Here is a 12546-nt window from a genome sequence, read left to right as displayed (position 1 = left end):
CACGCGTGTTTAGTCCGCACGTACAAAATAAAAAGAATCACCTATAATTTGAAAATAATGCCATATGTCGAAAGCATAACCATGCACAGTACCTCAGGCAGCCACTGTTGCGCGAAATACCGCATACACGCATGTTTAGTCCACACGTACAAAATAAAAAGACTCACCTATAATTTGAAAATAATCCCATATGTCGAAATCATAAACATGCAAAGTGCCTCAGGCAGCCACTGTTTCGCGAAATACCATATACACGCGTGTTTAGTTGCACGCACAAAATAAAAAGAATGACCTATAATTTGAAAATAATGCCATATGTCGAAAGCATAAACAAGCAAATTTCCTCAGGCAGCCACTGTTGCGCGAAGTACCGCATACACGCGTGTTTAGTCCACACGTACAAAACAAAAAGAATCACCTACAATTTGAAAATAATGCCCTATGTCGAAAGCATAAACATGCATAGTGCCTCAGGCAGAGACTGTTTCGCGAAATACCATATACACGCGTGTTTAGTTGCACGCACAAAATAAAAAGAATGACCTATAATTTGAAAATAATGCCATATGTCGAAAGCATAAACATACACAGTACCTCAGGCAGCCACTGTTGCGCGAAATACCGCATACACGCGTGTTTAGTCCACACGTACAAAATAAAAAGAATCACCTATAATTTGAAAATAATCCCATATGTCGAAAGCATAAACATGCAAAGTGCCTCAGGCAGCCACTGTTTCGCGAAATACCATATACACGCGTGTTTAGTTGCACACACAAAATAAAGAGAATGACCTATAATTTGAAAATAATGCCATATGTCGAAAGCATAACCATGCACAGTACCTCAGGCAGCCACTGTTGCGCGAAATACCGCATACACGCGTGTTTAGTCCACACGTACAAAATAAAAAGCATCACCTATAATTTGAAAATAATCCCATATGTCGAAAGCATAAACATGCAAAGTGCCTCAGGCACCCACTGTTTCGCGAAATACCATATACACGCGTGTTTAGTTGCACGCACAAAATAAAAAGAATGACCTATAATTTGAAAATAATGCCATATGTCGAAAGCATAAACATGCAAAGTTCCTCAGGCAGCCACTGTTGCGCGAAATACCGCATACACGCGTGTTTAGTCCACACGTACAAAACAAAAAGAATCACCTACAATTTGAAAATAATGCCATATGACGAAAGCATAAACATGCAAAGTTCCTCAGGCAGCTACTGTTGCGCGAAATACCATATGCACGCGTGTTTAGTCACCACATAAAAAATAAAAAGAATCACCTATAATTTGAAAATAATGCCATTTGCCTAAAGCATAAACATGCACAGTACTTCAGGCAGCCAGTGTTGCGCGAAATACCGCATACACGCGTGTTTAGTCCGCACGCACAAAATAAAAAGAATCACCTATAATTTGAAAATAATGCCATATGTCGAAAGCATAAACATGCAAAGTTCCTCAGCCATCCACTGTTTCGCGAAATACCTTATACACGCGTGTTTAGTTGCACACACAAAATAAAGAGAATGACTTATAACTTGAAAATAATGCCATATGACGAAAGCATAAACATGCGAAGTTCCTCAGGCAGCCACTGTTGCGCGAAATACCGCATACACGCGTGTTTAGTCCACACGCACAAAATAAAAAGAATCACCTATAATTTCAAAATAATGCCATATGTCGAAAGCATAAACATGCAAAGTTCCTCAGCCAGCCACTGTTTCGCGAAATACCTTATACACGCGTGTTTAGTTGCACACACAAAATAAAGAGAATGACCTATAATTTGAAAATAATGCCATATGACGAAAGCATAACCATGCACAGTACCTCAGGCAGCCACTCTTGCGCGAAATACCGCATACACGCGTGTTTAGTCCACACGTACAAAATAAAAAGAGTCACCTATAATTTGAAAATCATGCCATATGTCGAAAGCATAACCATGCACAGTACCTCAGGCAGCCACTGTTGCGCGAAATACCGCATACACGCGTGTTTAGTCCACACGTACAAAATAAAAAGAATCACCTATAATTTGAAAATAATCCCATATGTCGAAAGCATAAACATGCAAAGTGCCTCAGGCAGCCACTGTTTCGCGAAATACCATATACACGCGTGTTTAGTTGCACACACAAAATAAAGAGAATGACCTATAATTTGAAAATAATGCCATATGTCGAAAGCATAAACATGCAAAGTTCCTCAGGCAGCCACTCTTTCGCGAAATACCTTATACACGCGTGTTTAGTTGCACGCACAAAATAAAAAGAATGACCTATAATTTGAAAATAATGCCATATGACGAAAGCATAAACATGCGAAGTTCCTCAGGCAGCCACTGTTGCGCGAAATACCGCATACACGCGTGTTTAGTCCACACGTACAAAATAAAAAGAATCACCTATAATTTGAAAATAATCCCATATGTCGAAAGCATAGACATGCAAAGTTCCTCAGGCAGCCACTGTTTCGCGAAATACCTTATACACGCGTGTTTAGTCCACACGTACAAAATAAAAAGAATCACCTATAATTTGAAAATAATGCCATATGTCGAAAGCATAACCATGCACAGTACCTCAGGCAGCCACTGTTGCGCGAAATACCGCATACACGCGTGTTTAGTCCACACGTACAAAATAAAAAGCATCACCTATAATTTGAAAATAATCCCATATGTCGAAAGCATAAACATGCAAAGTGCCTCAGGCACCCACTGTTTCGCGAAATACCATATACACGCGTGTTTAGTTGCACGCACAAAATAAAAAGAATGACCTATAATTTGAAAATAATGCCATATGTCGAAAGCATAAACATGCAAAGTTCCTCAGGCAGCCACTGTTGCGCGAAATACCGCATACACGCGTGTTTAGTCCACACGTACAAAACAAAAAGAATCACCTACAATTTGAAAATAATGCCATATGACGAAAGCATAAACATGCAAAGTTCCTCAGGCAGCTACTGTTGCGCGAAATACCATATGCACGCGTGTTTAGTCACCACATAAAAAATAAAAAGAATCACCTATAATTTGAAAATAATGCCATTTGCCTAAAGCATAAACATGCACAGTACCTCAGGCAGCCAGTGTTGCGCGAAATACCGCATACACGCGTGTTTAGTCCGCACGCACAAAATAAAAAGAATCACCTATAATTTGAAAATAATGCCATATGTCGAAAGCATAAACATGCAAAGTTCCTCAGCCATCCACTGTTTCGCGAAATACCTTATACACGCGTGTTTAGTTGCACACACAAAATAAAGAGAATGACTTATAACTTGAAAATAATGCCATATGACGAAAGCATAAACATGCGAAGTTCCTCAGGCAGCCACTGTTGCGCGAAATACCGCATACACGCGTGTTTAGTCCACACGCACAAAATAAAAAGAATCACCTATAATTTCAAAATAATGCCATATGTCGAAAGCATAAACATGCAAAGTTCCTCAGCCAGCCACTGTTTCGCGAAATACCTTATACACGCGTGTTTAGTTGCACACACAAAATAAAGAGAATGACCTATAATTTGAAAATAATGCCATATGACGAAAGCATAACCATGCACAGTACCTCAGGCAGCCACTCTTGCGCGAAATACCGCATACAAGCGTTTTAAATCCACACGTACAAAATAAAAAGAGTCACCTATAATTTGAAAATCATGCCATATGTCGAAAGCATAACCATGCACAGTACCTCAGGCAGCCACTGTTGCGCGAAATACCGCATACACGCGTGTTTAGTCCACACGTACAAAATAAAAAGAATCACCTATAATTTGAAAATAATCCCATATGTCGAAAGCATAAACATGCAAAGTGCCTCAGGCAGCCACTGTTTCGCGAAATACCATATACACGCGTGTTTAGTTGCACACACAAAATAAAGAGAATGACCTATAATTTGAAAATAATGCCATATGTCGAAAGCATAACCATGCACAGTACCTCAGGCAGCCACTGTTGCGCGAAATACCGCATACACGCGTGTTTAGTCCACACGTACAAAATAAAAAGAATCACCTATAATTTGAAAATAATCCCATATGTCGAAAGCATAAACATGCAAAGTGCCTCAGGCAGCCACTGTTTCGCGAAATACCATATACACGCGTGTTTAGTTGCACGCACAAAATAAAAAGAATGACCTATAATTTGAAAATAATGCCATATGTCGAAAGCATAAACATGCAAAGTTCCTCAGGCAGCCACTGTTGCGCGAAATACCGCATACACGCGTGTTTAGTCCACACGTACAAAACAAAAAGAATCACCTACAATTTGAAAATAATGCCATATGACGAAAGCATAAACATGCAAAGTTCCTCAGGCAGCTACTGTTGCGCGAAATACCATATACACGCGTGTTTAGTCACCACATAAAAAATAAAAAGAATCACCTATAATTTGAAAATAATGCCATTTGCCTAAAGCATAAACATGCACAGTACCTCAGGCAGCCACTGTTGCGCGAAATACCGCATACACGCGTGTTTAGTCCGCACGCACAAAATAAAAAGAATCACCTATAATTTGAAAATAATGCCATATGTCGAAAGCATAAACATGCAAAGTTCCTCAGCCATCCACTGTTTCGCGAAATACCTTATACACGCGTGTTTAGTTGCACACACAAAATAAAGAGAATGACCTGTAACTTGAAAATAATGCCATATGACGAAAGCATAAACATGCGAAGTTCCTCAGGCAGCCACTGTTGCGCGAAATACCGCATACACGCGTGTTTAGTCCACACGCACAAAATAAAAAGAATCACCTATAATTTGAAAATAATGCCATATGTCGAAAGCATAAACATGCAAAGTTCCTCAGCCAGCCACTGTTTCGCGAAATACCTTATACACGCGTGTTTAGTTGCACACACAAAATAAAGAGAATGACCTATAATTTGAAAATAATGCCATATGACGAAAGCATAACCATGCACAGTACCTCAGGCAGCCACTCTTGCGCGAAATACCGCATACACGCGTGTTTAGTCCACACGTACAAAATAAAAAGAGTCACCTATAATTTGAAAATCATGCCATATGTCGAAAGCATAAACATGCAAAGTGCCTCAGGCAGCCACTGTCTCGCGAAATACCATATACACGCGTGTTTAGTTGCACACACAAAATAAAAAGAATGACCTATAATTTGAATATAATGCCATATGTCGAAAGCATAAACATGCACAGTACCTCAGGCAGCCACTGTTGGGCGAAATACCGCATACACGCGTGTTTAGTCCGCACGTACAAAATAAAAAGAATCACCTATAATTTGAAAATAATGTCATATGTCGAAAGCATAACCATGCACAGTACCTCAGGCAGCCACTGTTGCGCGAAATACCGCATACACGCGTGTTTAGTCCACACGTACAAATTAAAAAGAATCACCTATAATTTGAAAATAATCCCATATGTCGAAATCATAAACATGCAAAGTGCCTCAGGCAGCCACTGTTTCGCGAAATACCATATACACGCGTGTTTAGTTGCACGCACAAAATAAAAAGAATGACCTATCATTTGAAAATAATGCCATATGTCGAAAGCATAAACATGCAAAGTTCCTCAGGCAGCCACTGTTGCGCGAAATACCGCATACACGCGTGTTTAGTCCACACGTACAAAACAAAAAGAATCACCTACAATTTGAAAATAATGCCCTATGTCGAAAGCATAAACATGCATAGTGCCTCAGGCAGAGACTGTTTCGCGAAATACCATATACACGCGTGTTTAGTTGCACGCACAAAATAAAAAGAATGACCTATAATTTGAAAATAATGCCATATGTCGAAAGCATAAACATACACAGTACCTCAGGCAGCCACTGTTGCGCGAAATACCGCATACACGCGTGTTTAGTCCACACGTACAAAATAAAAAGAATCACCTATAATCTGAAAATAATCCCATATGTCGAAAGCATAAACATGCAAAGTGCCTCAGGCAGCCACTGTTTCGCGAAATACCATATACACGCGTGTTTAGCTGCACACACAAAATAAAGAGAATGACCTATAATTTGAAAATAATGCCATATGTCGAAAGCATAACCATGCACAGTACCTCAGGCAGCCACTGTTGCGCGAAATACCGCATACACGCGTGTTTAGTCCACACGTACAAAATAAAAAGAATCACCTATAATTTGAAAATAATCCCATATGTCGAAAGCATAAACATGCAAAGTGCCTCAGGCAGCCACTGTTTCGCGAAATACCATATACACGCGTGTTTAGTTGCACGCACAAAATAAAAAGAATGATCTATAATTTGAAAATAATGCCATATGTCGAAAGCATAAACATGCACAGTACCTCAGGCAGCCACTGTTGAGCGAAATACCGCATACACGCGTGTTTAGTCCACACGTACAAAATAAAAAGAATCACCTATAATTTGAAAATAATCCCATATGTCGAAAGCATAAACATGCAAAGTGCCTCAGGCAGCCACTGTTTCGCGAAATACCATATACACGCGTGTTTAGTTGCACACACAAAATAAAGAGAATGACCTATAATTTGAAAATAATGCCATATGACGAAAGCATAAACATGCGAAGTTCCTCAGGCAGCCACTGTTGCGCGAAATACCGCATACACGCGTGTTTAGTCCACACGTACAAAATAAAAAGAATCACCTATAATTTGAAAATAATGCCATATGTCGAAAGCATAAACATGCAAAGTTCCTCAGGCAGCCACACTTTCGCGAAATACCTTATACACGCGTGTTTAGTTGCACGCACAAAATAAAAAGAATGACCCATAATTTGAAAATAATGCCATATGTCGAAACCATAAACATGCAGAGTACCTCAGGCAGCCACTGTTGCGCGAAATACCGCATACACGCGTGTTTAGTCACCACGTACAAAATAAAAAGAATCACCTATAATTTGAAAATAATGCCATTTGCCCGAAGCATAACCATGCACAGTACCTCAGGCAGCCACTGTTGCGCGAAATACCGCATACACGCGTGTTTAGTCCACACGTACAAAATAAAAGAGTCACCTATAATTTGAAAATCATGCCATATGTCGAAAGCATAAACATGCAAAGTGCCTAAGGCAGCCACTGTTTCGCGAAATACCATATACACGCGTGTGTAGTTGCACACACAAAATAAAAAGAATGACCTATAATTTGAATATAATGCCATATGTCGAAAGCATAAACATGCACAGTACCTCAGGCAGCCACTGTTGGGCGAAATACCGCATACACGCGTGTTTAGTCCGCACGTACACAATAAAAAGAATCACATATAATTTGAAAATAATGCCATTTGTCGAAAGCATAACCATGCACAGTACCTCAGGCAGCCACTGTTGCGCGAAATACCGCATACACGCGTGTTTAGTCCACACGTACAAAATGAAAAGAATCACCTATAATTTGAAAATAATCCCATATGTCGAAAGCATAAACATGCAAAGTGCCTCAGGCAGCCACTGTATCGCGAAATACCATATACACGCGTGTTTAGTTGCACGCACAAAATAAAAAGAATGACCTATAATTTGAAAATAATGCCATATGTCGAAAGCATAAACATGCAAAGTTCCTCAGGCAGCCACTGTTGCGCGAAATACCGCATACACGCGTGTTTAGTCCACACGTACAAAACAAAAATAATCACCTACAATTTGAAAATAATGCCCTATGTCGAAAGTATAAACATGCATAGTGCCTCAGGCAGCCACTGTTTCGCGAAATACCGTATACACGCGTGTTTAGTTACACGCACAAAATAAAAAGAATGACCTATAATTTGAAAATAATGCCATATGTCGAAAGCATAAACATGCACAGTACCTCAGGCAGCCACTGTTGCGCGAAATACCGCATACACGCGTGTTTAGTCCGCACGTACAAAATAAAAAGAATCACCTATAATTTGAAAATAATGCCATATGTCGAAAGCATAAACATGCAAAGTTCCTCAGGCAGCCACTCTTTCGCGAAATACCTCATACACGCGTGTTTAGTTGCACGCACAAAATAAAAAGAATGACCTATAATTTGAAAATAATGCCATATGTCGAAAGCATAAACATGCAAAGTTCCTCAGGCAGCCACTGTTGCGCGAAATACCGCATACACGCGTGATTAGTCCACACGTACAAAATAACAAGAATCGCCTATAATTTGAAAATCATGCCGTATGTCGAAAGCATAAGCATGCAAAGTGCCTCAGGCAGCCACTGTTTCGCGAAATACCATGTACACGCGTGTTTAGTTGCACGCACAAAATAAAAAGAATGACCTATAATTTGAAAATAATGCCATATGTTGAAAGCATAAACATGCACAGTACCTCAGGCAGCCACTGTTGCGCGAAATACCGCATACACGCGTGTTTAGTCCGCCACGTACAAAATAAAAAGAATCACCTATAATTTGAAAATAATGCCATATGTCGAAAGCATAAACATGCAAAGTTCCTCAGGCAGCCACACTTTCGCGAAATACCTTATACACGCGTGTTTAGTTGCACGCACAAAATAAAAAGAATGACCCATAATTTGAAAATAATGCCATATGTCGAAACCATCCCTTACAAAAAATCTTAATGAGTTTCTAAAGAGAAGTCAATGACTTTTGACATCACACTCATCAGAATTTCTGATGACTTTTTAAATGAGTTTCTGATGTATTTCTGTTGAAAATTGGCCACCGCGTTTCTGATTAGTATCTGATGAGTACATTTCTGTTGAGTTTCTGGCGTGTTTCTTGACAGTTACTGTAGAGTTTATAATGTGTTTCTTGACAGTTTCTGTTGAATTTATGATGTGTTTCTGTTGAAAATTGGGCACTGAATTTCTGATAGGTACCTGATGTGCGTGTAGAGTTTTTGACGTGCTCCTGCAGTATTATACAAGAGTGTTTGCACTACGAAACCACAAAAATATACCACCACAGAACATTTATTTGAGCTCTCTTTACACCATCGAGGACAAACTGTTCTTCAGCTGAATAACGGTGTTGTCGAACTTGCTACACACAGTCTGTAAAACGACAAAAAGTTGCAAATTGATAAGTACCGTAGTACACAAACTTAATGCAAAATCAGTCACAAATCACAAGCAAGAACTCCAATACAATAGAATGAGGGTACCACAAACACATGGTGCGCATGTGGCCCATGGTGGCCTATTTTGGCCACCAAATATAAGGAAGCCACCTCAAAAGAAATTAAGCTCAGACTCAAAGAAACCGACAATTAATAATGTCAGCTAGCTGTTTCCCTGATATTCCTATCTCTATTTTCGAAGTTGAAACTGTGGGCAAAGGCAACAATACAGTGCGTAAATTGGTGAAAATATCAGTGCTCTTGAATAATGTCATAATTGCTTGTAAAGCACTACATATTTTTCTCAAATCATTTTTCATATTTTCATCACCTGATCTGAAAAGGTAGCATGCGGAATCATCAGTAAAATCACGAATTCAGCATACACAGCACGTGTGAACAACAATATTGGAAATGGCCAGCTGCCCTTGCAATTGTGCAACAGATGGAAATTTGACACACTGTTGTTCACGACGAGTTATGATTTCAGACAAATGTGTTGTGTGCAATACCCCAATCCACCAAAGCACCTGCCAGTTAGTGCACTGACCCCTGTTGGATTCATAGCTTCTTTCACATAACATTCATAACTTTCAGAGCAATTTATTCGCATTTGACCATTTACCTATGTTCTTAAACGGAGAACAGGTTTTGTAACCTTTGCAGTACAATCTGCCTAAAATTACTTTTTCGAGAAGAGCACCTGCACTGATATTCACCACTACAGCGAATAAATAAGTTTAAAAAATTATTATACACATTTGCATTACAGCTTCAGGATATTCCCATTTAGTCGTGACACTAACTTTTGCCAGTAAAGATTGGAAATTCTCAACCATAAAAGCGATCTATGTTACTGAAATAACTTAGGCACTTCAATATAAAATCTGTTCAAATACTCATTCCACACTGGCAAGGATGAGTAGACATCAAGTCGATGGCCGTTGAACATCATCGAACTAAGCGAGTTATGTGGTGCTGCACAAAGACTGTCTATGGTTGCTTCAACTTTAGTCAAACATGAAGTGAAAAATGGCTCCATATATTAGCTCCCCTATACTCTGATTTACGTAAAAAAAAAGAACTACAGCAGTAAAATTGCAACGTCTGTAAAGGGGTCAGACGTGTAGACACCAGTGGAGCTATATTTCGTGTGGAAACTGTTGACAACACATCTTGAAGTGTGTGCTTTATTGACGATAAGGCCATTACCCGAAAGTTCTCAACTGTCTCGCAGAGTCGAAACATGGAAATGCTCCTTAGCACAAAATAAAAGCTCAAGCAACATTACGTTAGTGTATACCTAATAATATCTACACTAATATGATCACAGTACCCACAGAGCTGCTGCAGCTTCTTCCAGCTGCTTCCTTGAACTGAAGCCATTTGTAAAGCGCAGTATGGCAGCATGAAATTGGCCAGCGATAAAGACAATGTGTTTCATGGCGTTGAGATCCCCATGTGACGGTGGTACAGCCTTACTTTCTCAAAGCATGCCATGTTGATGAACAGTGTCAGTAAAGCAGAGTCTAACCAAACCCAATTATATATCATTACTGCTATTTCCAAGATGAGGCACATTACCTTTTAATCCTCGGCTGTTGCCATCCCCTTGGACGACTCGAGGCTCTTCGTAATTTTCGTGGCTTCTACAACATACCAATGCAGTCTGAAAAATCAGGAGATAAATATCTGGTAGACATCGAACATGAAGCATAAGAATGTAGTCATGCCTCGCTTATCCGGAGGCCTGGGGCATTAAACAACATTCCATGTCAAATTATCTCTAGCGCAGAAATTATGCTACAACAGGAATTATGCGAGCATGCTGTAAAAACAAAACAGGAACACACCGTAACGTCACACGGAGAAAGCTCAACAATGCATGTTTTCGTGCAATTACGACACAGTGGTGCAAAACGTACCTTTCGTCTTGTCCAAAGCTGCTCAGCGGGCTTTTTGTGGCTTTCGTTACTTTTAACGCTTCCTCCGTGTCGCCTCGTGCACCCTGTTTAGCGTATCTCGCATGACTTCGTTCCGTAACTTTTTCCTCACCTGTGATACGTTACACACAAAACGGGAAGTTATGGCTCAATTCAGGTACACAAACTTGCTTCCAGCAGTATGAACACTTACCATAGCAGTTCGATTATAGCCAGCGGTTCCTTCCTTCCAAATGACACAAGTAACACGCGCAGGACGTGTAAAATCATTAAATTATAGCAAAAAAACGAAGCGTAAAAACACACGTGCAACGACGGTAGACATACCAAACGGGAACACAGGCCGAGGATACAGTGGCATTTTCCGACGTAGCGAGGGGGCGCTACAAGACAACACCTTTTATAATCCATATAATATCAGCAACTTACTGTTGCCATTAATGTAATAATAATAATAATTATTATTATTAAACATGTCGTAGCCTAAAAAATTAATTTATAAATGATTATGCACTTTAATTATCAGTAAATACGTTGGATGTCGAAATGTACGTAAGACGAAGAGAACGAACTATCCGTGCTGTGCGAATTTCGTGATCTTTTACCCGACTACTTTCCCTCTCAGCATTTTTGCCTATTTTTCATACGCCGAAATATCCTTCAAAGCTTTCAAATAAAAACTGTATGCTTGGACAACTGAAGCCCGCTAATTAATAGCAAAGTCGCTATTGTGTGTTGTTTCTTCTAATGTGTTCTGCATGTTGCTGGTAAAATGCCAAAAATGAGAAGATACAAGCAGTGTCATTATAATGGTGTGTGTACTGTACCGATTCGAACTAAACACAGACTACAAGCTCGAGCAACAACTAAAGATTCGTTGTGAACACCGACACACAGGCCGTACGAGTGACAGAAGTGTTGCGAATCCGACAAAGATAAGGATATTTTCGAACTTCCATGTTCGACGGAGGAGCGAAGACTTACTTTCCCGCGATTTTTCTACTCCTCACGAGACTTGTGACTTAGTCGGCTGTAGTATATTGTCTGATTACCCGAGGGGTCAGGGCCAGCCGGAGCACTGTGGAGACCTTTTTTTCTTTTTTCTCTTTTTTTTCTGACAGCAGGCAGTGAATTCTGCATCAAACAAGGGTTGCTATCTGCTAGATAACAAATGCGTATGCCGCGCGCAGCTCGTGTACTCAGTTAAGGACAGAAGAGAAAGACGTCTTGCAGCTATACCCCGTACGTGAGCGCAGCTTCTTTGTTATAGACTGTTCTTGTAAGTTTTAGTAGCACAGTAGCACTAGCCAAGGTCGGACCCAGAGACTGATTTTATCTCCCTCTCTCTTATTTATTTATTACTATTATTATTTATTTTATTTTATTTATTTATTTATTTATTTATTTATTATTTTTTATTTTATTTATTTATTATTTTATTTTATTTTTTATTTTTTTGAAGGGGGA

At 39.6% G+C, this 12546-nt stretch overlaps 1 long non-coding RNA gene across 1 annotated transcript; it reads right to left on the bottom strand.

Moving 5' to 3' along the window:
• Positions 1-8972: 8972 nt before the first annotated feature.
• On the bottom strand, positions 8973-11405 carry LOC135373927 (uncharacterized). The gene is made up of 4 exons (XR_010416668.1): positions 11273-11405; positions 11062-11191; positions 10721-10805; positions 8973-9071 (listed from the first exon to the last, which is right to left on the bottom strand). It is a non-coding gene; the product is annotated as an uncharacterized LOC135373927 (long non-coding RNA).
• Between the last annotated feature and the right edge of the window lie 1141 nt (positions 11406-12546).

This window comes from Ornithodoros turicata, unplaced genomic scaffold (genome assembly GCF_037126465.1).
Source record: "Ornithodoros turicata isolate Travis unplaced genomic scaffold, ASM3712646v1 Chromosome355, whole genome shotgun sequence".
Taxonomy (NCBI): domain Eukaryota; kingdom Metazoa; phylum Arthropoda; class Arachnida; order Ixodida; family Argasidae; genus Ornithodoros; species Ornithodoros turicata.
This window is presented reverse-complemented; position numbering and strand designations above follow the sequence as displayed.